The sequence below is a fragment of the Lactuca virosa genome, chromosome 8 (genome assembly GCF_052849685.1).
Source record: "Lactuca virosa cultivar CGN04683 chromosome 8, Lactuca_virosa_CGN04683_v6, whole genome shotgun sequence".
Classification (NCBI taxonomy): Eukaryota; Viridiplantae; Streptophyta; class Magnoliopsida; order Asterales; family Asteraceae; genus Lactuca; species Lactuca virosa.
In genome coordinates this window covers 340,114,879-340,128,761 of record NC_136433.1, presented here as the reverse complement: position 1 = coordinate 340,128,761, position 13,883 = coordinate 340,114,879, and positions in this window count along the sequence as shown.

Genomic DNA, 13,883 nt, shown 5'->3' with positions numbered 1-13,883 from the left:
CTTGGTTGACTCGACGAGTCGAGTAGGGTTTACCCGTTATCGGTTGTCATGAGTTTTCGTGTTCATGACTTTTCGGTAGTCATGAGTTTTCGATTGTCATGAGTTTTCGGTTGTCACGAGTTTTTGGTTTCATGAGGGACTCGGCGAGTTAGAAACGTAACTCGGCGAGTGGATGAATTACTCAGAAAACTCGAAGAGTTGCTGGATGCACTCGATGAGTTGAGGTCAACATGGACTGTAGACCTTGACTGTTGACCAGGGTTGACCAGGGTTAACATTGAGGGTAATTACGGGATTATGACAAGTCCATTTTATGATGCTTATAGGCCGTTGAGTTGGAGCAGCACGTAAGACATATCTGATTCTATCTTGTCAGTTCAACATTTGTGAGAGGTGAGTCTTCTCACCATACCAATGGGTCTAAGGCACCAACGCTGGCCCATTTTATGATATGTGGTACACTAGCTGTAGTAGAGATATGTGGTATGATAGTTAGCTTTATGTTAAATGGTATGCTAGTGATTATGTGATATTTGCATGGAAGACCCCGGGGGGAACCCGTGTCAGTTGGATATAAGACCATGTGGGGGAGCCCATGACATTTCTAGGTAAAGACCATGTGGGGGAGCCCATGGCATGATGGTGTAAGACCCTGGGGGGGAGCCCACGGCATCCTTATATGTTTATGTATGTGTTATGTAGTATGATAGATACTTCTGTGATATATGATATGCTAGTTGTTTATGTATGTTATTGCATGGAAGACCCCAGGGGGAGCCCGTGGCAGTTGGATATAAGACCATGTGGGGGAGCCCATGGCATTCCTAGGTAAAGACCATGGGGGGAGCCCATGACACGAAGGTATAAGACCCTGGGGGGAGCCCACGACATCCTTATATGTTCGTATGCATGGCTTATGTGGTATATTTAGCTTCTATAGCTAATATGATATGTGTTATGTGGATTGTGTGTGGGGTATGCTCTGGGGGACTCACTAAGCATTAGCTTACAGTTTGTGGATTTGTTTCAGGTACATCTGAGTCCAAGGGCAAGGGCAAGGCTTGATGGCGCGACGTGCACTCTCTCTCTCAGGCGTGTTATGGGACAGTCTGATATTTTGAAATAAAGTTGTATTTAATATGGTTTTGAAAACAATTGTAATTGGTTTTGTGGACGATGGAATCGTATTTTGGATAATTAAAAATGAAAACTTTCTTTTGAAAAATTTGGTCGTTACAAGTTGGTATTAGAGCCTTGTTTTGAGGGATTCGGGCACACTCTCGGGTGTGTAAGGACTCAAACTAACGAAATGGTAAAATTGTTTTCAAAAAAATAAAAGTTAAAACTTTTGAGACTGGAAAATAGAAGAGTGCAACGCGCGTGATCGGCCGAGCCAAGTAAGTAGTTCCCCAATGTGTTAGCCATGTTATACTGATATTTGAGCTTTGATGATCGTATGGAACTTGCTATGTGTATGCTTTTAAAATTGAATACGTTTAGGAGCTTATAGCCTTAGAATGATTGATTTGGCCTTATTTCTTGTTCCTCGTCTGGTTGTGGTCCTAGGGTAGAATCTTTTATTCGAAAGTCTATTTGATCCTTTTTTTGTGTATAATTTGCATGCATAAAGGCAACCTGTTATGATCGGTTTGATTGAGGTGAGTAGAGCAAATCTTAGGACAGCATGGGATGTGATGTATGCGGTAGTTGCTGGGATATGGTTTATTATGGGATGAATTGGAGTTATCAGGTAGAGCCTTGGGGAAAGGTACAGGTAGGTGTGGAAGGTAGTATTTGACCCATACTACTGAAAGCACAGGACCTGTACCTGAACAAATGTTAGACCTGGGAGCTCTAAGGAGGACCGGTGTGGGAAGATCCATGTTATGGACATCCTGATCATTATGAAATTGCAGTACAGTATGGTGGTGACACGACATGGAGCTGGGGGATCAGGATCGGGATCTGGATCTGGGTCAGGCGATGGTACCGAGCCCATCGATGAAAGGTTGCGTGAGCTCATCGCAGCCGAGGTTACGAGAGGCATTCTTGACGCTACCCCAATTATCATTGGGATGGTCAAGGAGGGCATGATGGAGATCATGGAGGAGGGGCTCAGGGCATTCAGAGCCGAGATTGCTACGGGTCAGGTTGGGGCCCGAACTCCCTCGTTCTGGGAGTTCAAGGTGTATGGGGCGTCGGAGTTCATCGGGGTCAGGGACCCCATTGTTAGCCGACACTAGGTGGCGGATATCGAGAACACCCAACGCACGACTTCTTTCCCGAATGCGGCAAAGGTGGGTTTTGCTTCTTGTAAGCTGACAGACAGAGCCCAAGATTGGTAGGGCGAGGTTACTAGCCAGGTGGGAGCAGCCGGTGTGGCTGAGATGACATGGACCGAGTTTGTTTGGTCATTTGACTTGGAGTTTGCACCAGCCATTGAGGTGTAACGTATGGTGAGGGAGTTCCAGGAGCTCCAGCAGACCACCAAGACTGTGGCGGAGATCACCACCAAGTTTCGAGAGCGAGCATTGTTGATCCCACAGTATGCTACCGATGAGGACATGCGGAGGACGAGATACCATTCCATGCTGAGGGATTATATCCGGGAGTTTGTGAGCTTTACAGGGTGCAAAACCCTGAATGAGATGGTAGAGAAGGCCCGCGAGAGGGAGATGGAGTTGGACTTCCGCACCAAGTGGAAGCCGGAGCAGGCACATGCAGCGGTGGGTTAGGCTAAGAAGCCTAAGACCTCAGACACTTCCAGCAAGGGCCAGCAGGGTCGGGGCCGTTGTGCCAGGTGCGGTAAATCGCACAGTGGGGCTTGTCGGACAGCAGGTCTTGTGGCCAACAGGGTCATTTGAGCAGGGATTGGCCCAAGAAGGGCTTGATATGTTTCCACTACAACCAGACTGGCCATAAAAAGGCCGATTGTCCGAGGTTGCAGGGAGGGGGAGGAGCGGTGGCGGCGCCTACACCCGCCACGATGAGGATTACTGATGTCCGCCCTACTAAGGCGGATGATCTAGCGGTGAAGAGCCGCACACTTCAGCTGACTACCGAGGAGGCTCGGGAAACACCAGATGTTGTGGCTGGTACGTATTTATTCTTCTCTGCTCTATGCTTATCTGTATTTCTTATGTGTACGTTGTACTTGCATATGAACCTTTTTGGTTAATGGTATGCCGGCTTATGTTTTGTTTGATTCGGGTGCTACCCTATCGTTCGTGTCTCATGCGCTTAGCAAGAAGTTCCGGGACGCGCCGGGAACTTTGGATTCCCCGCTCGAGCTAGAGATTGCAGATGATCGCACTGTGAGTGTTGCGAGGGTGTATCAAGACTGTGTCCTGAATGTGCTTGGCGAAAGGTTTCGCGTTGATCTAGTCCCGATACCGTTGCGAGGGTTGAAGGTGATTGTCGGGATGGACTGGGTGGGGGCCAATGGGGCCATGATTGATTGCGAGCGTCAGTTGGTGAGGGTTCGAACCCCAAGTGGGGGAGAACTGGTTATACATGGTGAGAGGGCCGTGCAGGGGCTAACTCTCTGTTCGGCTGCGAGGGCTAGGAGATTTCTGCAGCAGGGATGTATGGGATTTCTTGCTTATATCTCAGATACGAGGGTTGAGACCTCGACGGACGTGGGCAGTGTGCCGGTTGTACAGGAATTTCAGGATGTCTTTCCCGAAGAGTTACCAAGAGTGCCTCCGGAGAGGCAGGTGGAGTTTCGCATTGTTCTGGTGCCGGGTGCCGCTCCGATAGCAAAGGCACCATACCGGTTGGCACCGCCCGTGATGCAGGAGTTATCTACGCAACTTTAGGAGCTACTAGACTGAGGGTTCATCCGTCCGAGCAGTTCCCCGTGTGGAGCACCGATCCTGTTCATGAAAAAGAAGGACGGATCACATAGGATGTGCATTGATTACCGAGAGCTAAACAAACTAATGGTGAAGAACCATTATCCGTTGCCGAGGATCGATGATTTGTTCGATCAGGTGCAGGGTGCGTCTTGGTTTTCCAAGATTGAGCTTCGGTCGGGGTACCATCAGATGAGGATTCGGAATGAGGACATACCAAAGACAGCTTTCAGGACTCAGTATGGGCATTACGAGTTTGTGGTGATGCCGTTTGGCTCACCAATGCCCCATCAGCATTCATGGATCTCATGAACAGGGTGTGTAGACCGATGCTCGATCGATCGGTGATCGTCTTTATTGACAAGATCCTAGTCTATTCTAAGACCAGGGAGCAGCATGAGCAGCATCTGAGAGAGGTATTGGAGACCCTGAGGGCGGAGAGGTTGTATGCCAAGTTCTCCAAGTGTGATTTTTGGCTGCGAGAGGTACAATTTTTGGGGCACATCATCAACCAAGAGGGCATTTTGGTTGATCCAGCCAAGGTGGAGGCGGTGATGCGGTGGGAAGTACCGAAGAATGCGTCTGAGATCCGTAGATTTTTGTGTTTTGCGGGCTATTATCAGAGATTTATCCAGGATTTTTCAAAGATTGATGGCTATTTACCCGCTTGACCAAGAAGAATGTGACATTTCGGTGGGGCACGGATCAGCAGTTGGCTTTTCAGACCTTGAGATGGAGGTTATGCGAGGCTCCGATCCTAGTACTACCCGAGGGGTTAGACGATTTGGTGGTGTACTGTGACGCATCGAGTTCAGGGTTAGGTGCGGTACTGATGCAGAGGGGGTACGTGATAGCTTACGCCCCGAGGCAGTTGAAGCCTCATGAGGCTAATTACCCCACTCACGACTTGGAATTTGGGGCAGTGGTGTTCGCCCTCAAGATCTGGAGGCACTACTTGTATGGAATGTGGTGCACCATCTATACTAATCACAAGAGTTTGAAGTATTTGATGGATCAGCAGAACCTAAACATGCCTCAGAGGAGGTGGTCGAACGTGTTGAAGGATTATGATTGTGAGATCCTATACCATCCAGAGAAGGCCAACGTAGCGGCCGACGCTTTGAGCCGCAAGACGGCAGGGTCCCCGTTTGGGAACATTTGTATGAGGATGACGGTGATCTCTCCGTTGTTGGATATGATCAAGGAGGACCAGGTCGAGGGAGTGAAGAAGTAGAATTGGAAGATAGAGCGGATTCGGGGACAATATCCTTTGTTTGTTAAGGATAGTCATGGCATTTTGACACAGTGTGGCCGAGTGTGGGTACCAGTGACTGGAAGAGTGAGACAGAAGATATTAGAGGAGGCACACAAGTCCAAGTTCTCGATACATCCAGGGGCTACAGAAATGTATAGGGACTTGAGGCTGAGTTATTGGTGGCCCTGCATGAAGCAGGAGATCGCCTGGTTTGTGGAGCGGTGCTTGACCTGCAGGAAGGTCAAGGTCGAGCATCAGCGGCCTCATGGCAAGGTTCAACCGCTACCCATTCCCATGTGGAAATGGGAAGAGATCATTATAGACTTTATCACGAAGTTACCAAGGACGGCGAGGGGTGTGGACGTCATATGGGTGATCGTGGACAGATTGACGAAGAGTGCCCACTTCATTCCGATTTCTGAGAGTATATCCGTCGAGAAGTTGGTGGATATTTATGTGCGAGAAGTGGTGGCAAGGCACAGGTTGCCAGTGTCGGTAGTCTCTGACATGCATGTTCGGTTTACATCTAGGTTCTGGAAGAAGTTCCTTGAGGAACTAGGCACTCAGCTGCATTTTAGCAAGGCGTCAGTGTTGTAAAACTCGCCGAGTTGGCCGATTACTCCTCCGAGTACTCGCTACTCGAGCTCTTACCCAGGAGAGTTACAGAATCCCGAGTACTCCCTGATCGACCTCTTACTGAACTGAGTAGTGTTGTCAATCTCGATCAACTCGGTGATTAATATGTATAATATAGTTAATGATTTACTATTTAACACACACACATGTGATTATTACTACATATATATCTTAAATTTTCAGTAATTATTCACGAAGTGAAACCATTATGTGTTTTTCAGGTTTTTTGTATTCACATTTAACTAATTTTTTAATATATTTCAATCAACTTAAGATTTTAACTTATGATTTTGACATTAATGAGTTCCCTAAAAATATTTCTACATGAATTACCGAATCCGAGTACTCCCCGAGTACTCCTAAGTACTCGCTACTCGGTAGTCGGCCGAATAGGTACTGAGTAACGAGTTCTACAACCTTGCACGGCGTACCACCCCCAGACAGATGGCCAGAGTGAGAGGACGATCCAGACACTTGAGGATATGCTGCGAGCTTGTGTGTTGGATTTTGGAGGGAGTTGGGATACGTATCTCCTATTGGCAGAGTTTTCGGACAATAACAGTTACCATGCCAGTATCGACCGACCACCATTCGAGATGTTGTATGGTAGGAGATGCAGAACCTCGGTTTGTTGGGGCGAGGTTGGACACCGGGTTATGGGGAGCACTGAGGTAGTGCTCAAGACTACCGGGGTGATTCAACAGGTGCGAGACCGGCTGCGGGTCGCGCAGAGCCGTCAGAAGAGTTATGATGACCGGCGGCGATCAGATCTTGAGTTCCAGGTGGGGGACTTTGTGTTATTGAAGGTGTCACCCTGGAAGGTGGTCATCAGGTTTCGAAAAAGGGGCAAGCTGGGGTCCCGATATATAGGACCGTTCAGGATTACGGCCCGGGTGGGCAAGGTAGCATATCGCTTGGAATTGCTGAACGAGCTTAGCCAGATTCACAACACCTTCCATGTGTCGCAGCTTCAGAAGCGTGGCACTGACGAGTCAGCAGTCGTTTCGTTGGACGACATTCAGGTGGATGAGAGCCTGAACTAAATTGAGAGGCCTGTTGTGATTCTAGATAAGAAGACCAAGGTTCTTCGGAACAAGGAAGTGAAGCTGGTGAAGGCGCAATGGCAGCACCGAAGGGGCTCCGAATGGACATGGGAGCCGGAGGATGAGATGCGAGACCATTACCCGGATTTGTTTGAATCAGCAGACTTCGAGGACTAAGTCTAGTTCAAGTGGGGGAGATTTGTAACACCTGTTCCGGGTATTATTTAAATGATCCAAATTTAGGGTGTCGTGCATGGACTCGGCGAGTTTGGAGTCCAACTCGTCGAGTAGAGATATTTTTATGGACGCGGGATCGAGACCTACTCGACGAGTCGGAAGGCCCGACTCGACGAGTAGGAGCTGTAAAGAGAAACCCTAATTTTTAGGGTTTGCACGCTATTTAAAGAACATAACCTGCCTCTTGTGGCCTCCCTTATCACTCTTTCAGCCAGATAAAACCCTAGATCGACTTTGCACCCTCTTGAGTGAGAGAAAGAGCCTTTGTGAGCAATTTTGGAGTAATTATGAAGGATTTTGGAGCTTGAAGAAGAAGGAGATAGGAGAGGGACAATAGATCCAACATCTACTTCATATTGGCCATCATTCTAAGGTATAAAGTCGTGATCTTGATCTCTAATTGCTTAGATCTCTTTTCTTGGAAATAAATGGCCATTCTTGGTGCAAAATGGAGTCAAACTTGGATCTGGACTTATCATAAGGATATGGTTCCAGATCTGGACCTCTTTAGGTCCCCAATGGCATAAAGTTGCTCCCTTTATGCAGTTTAGCCCTTTCCATGCACAAGAACCTTGTAAGAAGCTTAGTTTTGAAGATATAGCCTTGGAGGACCTTGCATGCACATAAAGTTTGCAACTTTACGTGGTATCCGCACTAGGAGAAGTTGGATATGAAGTTTGGGACCTTAGATCCCACTGAAAAGGGTTGAACATGAAGTGGACTGAAGGAACTCGTCGAGTCCCTTGGGTCTAAGGCACCAAGGCCGGCCCATTTTATGATATGTGGTACACTAGGTGTAGTAGAAATATGTTGTATGATAGTTAGCTTTATGCTAATTGGTATGCTAGTGATTATGTGATATTTGCATGGAAGACCCCGAGGGGAGCCTGTGGCAGTTGGATATAAGATCATGTGGGGGAGCCCATGACATTCCTAGGTAAAGACCATATGGGGGAGCCAATGGCATGATGGTGTAAGACCCTGGGGGGGAGCCCACGACATCCTTATATGTTTATGTATGTGTTATGTAGTATGATATATACTTATGTGATATATGATATGTTAGTTGTTTATGTATGTTATTGCATGGAAGACCCCGGGGGGAGCCCGTGGCAGTTGGATATAAGACCATGTGGGGGAACCCATGGCATTCCTAGGTAAAGACCATGGGGGGAGCCCATGACACGAAGGTATAAGACCCTGGGGGGAGCCCACGGCATCCTTATATGTTCGTATGCATGGCTTATGTGGTATATTTAGCTTCTATAGCTAATATGAGATGTGTTATGTGGATTGTGTGTTGGGTATGCTCTGGGGGACTCACTAAGCATTAGCTTACAGTTTGTGGATTTGTTTCAGATACATCTGAGTCCAAGGGCAAGGGCAAGGCTTGATGGCGCGACGTGCACTCTCTCTCAGGCGTGTTATGGGACAGTCTGATATTTTGAAATAAACTTGTATTTGATATGGTTTTGAAAACAATTGTAATTGGTTTTGTGGACGATGGAATCGTATTTTGGATAATTAAAAATGAAAACTTTCTTTTGAAAAATTTGGTCGTTACAAGTTGGTATTAGAGCCTTGTTTTGAGGGATTCGGGCACACTCTCGGGTGTGTAAGGACTCAAACTAAGGAAATGGTAAAATTGTTTTCAAAAAAATAAAAGTTAAAACTTTTGAGACTGGAAAATAGGAGAGTGCATCTCACCGTAGTGCCCGGTTTGTCTTGATTTCCGATTGATGAACAAGAAGGAAAATGGAATTCTTGGATTTTCTGACTCGCCCCCGGCTACGTGTCCTTTGGACCCTTCGCCCGCCCGCCACCAGTGGAAGCAAGCACCTTGAAGGGAATTTCCATCGCGAAGGATTCAATCCAGCCACAGGTTCCCCTACGGCTACCTTGTTACGACTTCACCCCAGTCGAAGACCCCACCGTGGTATGCGCCAATAAGACCACCAAAAGCCTTTGTGGCACTAGTGGTACACAGAAGTCATGGGTGATCATTGGTCTGATGCTTCGGGCGAAACCTATTCCCAGGGTGTGACGGGCGGTGTGTACAGGGCCCGGGTACATATTCACCGCGGCATGCTGATCCGCGATTACTAGCGATTCCAACTTCATGTTCCCGAGTTGCAGAGAACAATCCGAACTGAGGCAATCTTTCCGGATTCGCTCCCCCTTACAGCCTTGCTTCCCATTGTAATTGCCATTGTAGCACGTGTGTGGCCCAGCCCATAAAGGCCATGCGGACTTGACGTCATCCCCACCTTCCTCCAGTATATCACTGGCAGTCCTTCGTGAGTGCGGCACACACCTTTTTGTTTGTTTCGGAGCCGTTTTGGCGGGGCGTACTAAACCCACTACGTACCACACCACCGGGCGGCTCTCACAATTACAGTTCACAGCGCCCTTGACTAAACTAATCTAATAGAAAGTCAAGGGGCTTGAAAGCTTACCTGATTATTAGAGAAAGGTTTGGAACCCTAGTTTTGGAGTTTTCGCCCGGTTAGCCACCGGAGGCAAGCGTTAGACCGTAGCTTGCTGCTGAAAAACGTAATAGGCTAGCGCAGCTCGCTTCGCTCTTCAAGCTCCGCCCCCTTACTCAACGTCTTCATCTATAAAGAAATCCCTTTCTCCAGAAGAGAAGAAGGTAAGCTTTCAAGCCGTAGCTTGCTGGTTTTTCCATCATCCAATCAAAAAAGAAAGAGAATGAAACCTGGCGAAAAAGAAATGAACACTTTGCTGAGGAACGAAGCTTCGTCTTTGTTTTTCTTCAAAGCCCCAATCCGCTCGCGTGATCGGTCGAGCCAAGTAAGTAGTTCCCCAATGTGTTAGCCATGTTATACTGATATTTGAGCTTTGATGATCGTATGGAACTTGCTATGTGTATGCTTTTAAAATTGAATATGTTTAGGAGCTTATAGCCTTAGAATGATTGATTTAGCCTTATTTCTTGTTCCTCGTCTGGTTGTGGTCCTAGGGTAGAATCTTTTATTCGAAAGTCTATTTGATCCTTTTTCTGTGTATAATTTGCATGCATAAAGGTAACCTGTTATGATCGGTTTGATTGAGGTGAGTAGAGCAAATCTTAGGACAGCATGGGATGTGATGTATGCGGTAGTTGGTGGGATATGGTTTATTGTGGGACGAATTGGAGTTATCAGGTAGAGCCTTGGGGAAAGGTACAGGTAGGTGTGGAAGGTAGTATTTGACCCATACTACTGAAAGCACAGGACCTGTACCTGAACAAATGTTAGACCTGGGAGCTCTAAGGAGGACCGGTGTGGGAAGATCCATGTTATGGACATCCTGATCATTATGAAATTGCAGTACAGTATGGTGGTGACACGACATGGAGCTGGGGGATCAGGATCGGGATCTGGATCTGGGTCAGGCGATGGTACCGAGCCCATCGATGAAAGGTTGCGTGAGCTCATCGCAGCCGAGGTTACGAGAGACATTCTTGACGCTACCCCAATTATCATTGGGATGGTCAAGGAGGGCATGATGGAGATCATGGAGGAGGGGCTCAGGGCATTCAGAGCCGAGATTGCTACGGGTCAGGTTGGGGCCCGAACTCCCTCGTTCTGGGAGTTCAAGGTGTATGGGGCGTCGAAGTTCATCGGGGTCAGGGACCCCATTGTTAGCCGACGCTAGGTGGCGGATATCGAGAACGCCCAACGCACGAGTTCTTTCCCGAATGCGGCAAAGGTGGGTTTTGCTTCTTGTATGCTGAGAGACAGAGCCCAAGATTGGTAGGGCGAGGTTACTAGCCAGGTGGGAGCAGCCGGTGTGGCTGAGATGACATGGACCAAGTTTGTTTGGTGATTTGACTTGGAGTTTGCACCAGCCATTGAGGTGTAACGTATGGTGAGGGAGTTCCAGGATCTCCAGCAGACCACCAAGACTGTGGCGGAGATCACCGCCAAGTTTCGAGAGCGAGCATTGTTGATCCCACAGTATGCTACCGATGAGGACATGCGGAGGACGAGATACCATTCCATGCTGAAGGATTATATCCGGGAGTTTGTGAGCTTTACAGGGTGCAAAACCCTGAATGAGATGGTAGAGAAGGCCCGCGAGAAGGAGATGGAGTTGGACTTCCGCACCAAGCGGAAGCTGGGGCAGGCACATGCAGCGGTGGGTTAGGCTAAGAAGCCTAAGACCTCAGACACTTCCAGCAAGGGCCAGCAGGGTCGGGGCCGTTGTGCCAGGTGCGGTAAATCACACAGTGGGGCTTGTCGGACAGTAGGCTTTGGATATTACTCTTGTGGCCAGCAGGGTCATTTGAGCAGGGATTGGCCCAAGAAGGGCTTGATATGTTTGAATGGATATCCGAATTCGTATATCAAAATCCACTGTCCGAAATTTTCGGATATCCGAATTTTCGAATATCCAGTTTTGAACACCCCTAAATGTAATATATGTTGGTCCAAAAATTCCATTGTCCATGTTTATATATATATATATATATATATATATATATATATATATATATATATATATATATATATATATATATATATATTAGAAATTATTAGTTTTATTTATAAATTGTAATTGTTAACTAACATATTCAAATACGAATGAATAAAGATGTCATTTCAAATCAATGTGGTTCAACATAACTATTTTTCTTAAACTATATTGATTTGAAACTATAACAAGTTTTCAAATTTCAACTAATTAATCAATATCGATAAAAGATTTTTAAACTTATATATTAACTTTCAACTAATTGGTTACAACAAATCAAAAGTTTTTTCATTTATGGTACCTAATTGTACTTATTTGATACAATTCAAATATATCGATTATATTGTTAGAGTTCATAGAATAATATGGAGAGATAGGTGACTAAGAACATACAAACCTCCATTTTAGGATGCATGTTTTTTTAGGGTTTAGTTCATTTTTGGTCACTTAACTTTTGTTTTTGTGCTCATTTGGTCACTTAACTCTTTTTAAGTTTTAAAAGGTCATCAAACTTTTGGCTTTGTGCTCATTTAGTCACTTAACTTTTTCTTTAGTCACTTAACTTTTGGATTTGTGCTCATTTAGTCACATGTCTTTTAAATTGTTCTCATTTAGTCACTAAACTTTTGTGACAACCCGAAATTTTTTGCCTTGAGATTCCAGCCATTCAATTCAACCGTGTGTCAGACTCGTTTCTGCTATCTTTTAGCCTTGTTTAGAGTCTGTTTAAGGGTTCAAAGCTCAGGACATTCAAGCATTGGGTATAGGATTGAGTTGCTTAAGTTCTTCGCGTTGAAATCGAGCCGAACATCCATCAGAGGGAGTGTACGGCCGTACACATGAGTGTACAGCCGTACACATGTGTGTACGGCCGTACACCCATGTTGGTCGTACACCCCCTCCATAAGTATGATATACTTCCATTTCTATGTCATTTCTCACATTTCCAAGTCCAGAAAATCGATTCTCTCTCAAGTATCATCGAGTTCTTCATCCTAGATCTTCAAAAACGTAAGTGTTTCTTCCAGATTTGAGTTGTTATCCTTCTTAATCATATATCACCCTTTGATTTCATCCATGAAAATCATCTTTTTGGGTAGATCTTCAAGATCTTCATCTTTCACCAAGAACACCAAGAACACACACTTGTTCTTGGTGGCTGTGAACACCCTTTTGAGCCTCCAAAGTGTAAGTATCCTTTCCCTATGCTTAGTACATGTTAGATACTCATGTTAAACATCCTAGAATCGACATTTAACTAGAACCAAAGGAGTGTATGGTCGTACACCCATGTGTGGCCGTACACCCCTCAAAACACCCCAAATGGGCCTCCAAAGTGAGAATCTAGTTCCTATTCTTGTTGAGCAATAGTCCCACAAGCTTTCTGTAACGCCCACAGATCTAAGCTAGTCAATTTAGAGACAATGAGCATCAAAAATAAGTTTTGATGGAAGATTATTTAGAAGGGTTAATCTTAACTAAGTTATAGTATATGTTACAAGGGTTCCGTATATATAAAGAATGCCGAAATCCGAGTTATAACAAAGAAGTAATGGCCCGTCGAAGTTTTACGACGAAATCGGCACGACACCGCGTAATGTAAAAAGTGAATTTTTGATAAACTAATTTTTAACCTTAGATATCTAAATGAAAGTTGTAATATACGTTAAACCAAGAGTGTGCATAAAAAGAACGTCAAAATCTGACTTCGTATGAGGAAGTTATGATTTTTCTAAGATTTGGCATGGCAGTGCACAACCCAAAATTCGAATTTTAGATCGATCGATTTTTGGCCAATGCAACCTAAATAAGAATTGAAGATCTCATTAATAGTAGTGCAACGGTAAAAAGATAGACGAAAACGGACGTCGGATGAAGAAGTTATCAATTTTTAACGGACTTTTCCTGTCCCGGCCTGTTAAAAATATAACTTTAAAAATAAAGTCAAAATTAGCCGACGGAGTCTAAATGAAAGTGGTAGAATACGTCTCCACCTACGTGTGGATATAAAGAGCGTCAAAAACGGAGTTCGTATGAACGAGTTACAAATTATAATAGCATATTTACGTATTAAAATAAAGTATAAATCATATATACGTACACATATATATACATATGTATATATCATTAGAAAGGTATCGACAATGCGGTCATTATAAGACTAGTGTTGAATACGTACGACATTAGTTTAGTACAAATATCGTTAAATCTATTTAAAATAGTATTATAAAGGGGTGTTTAGTTGTTTATATAACTATAAGGTCATTAAGTAATTATGGAGGGTAGTTTTTATAAATTCAATTACTATAAATAAGAGGTTTGGGCTCTCATATTTCTTGCACCATTCTCTTGATTCAAGAGTCTTTCTCTTCTTATCCCCCG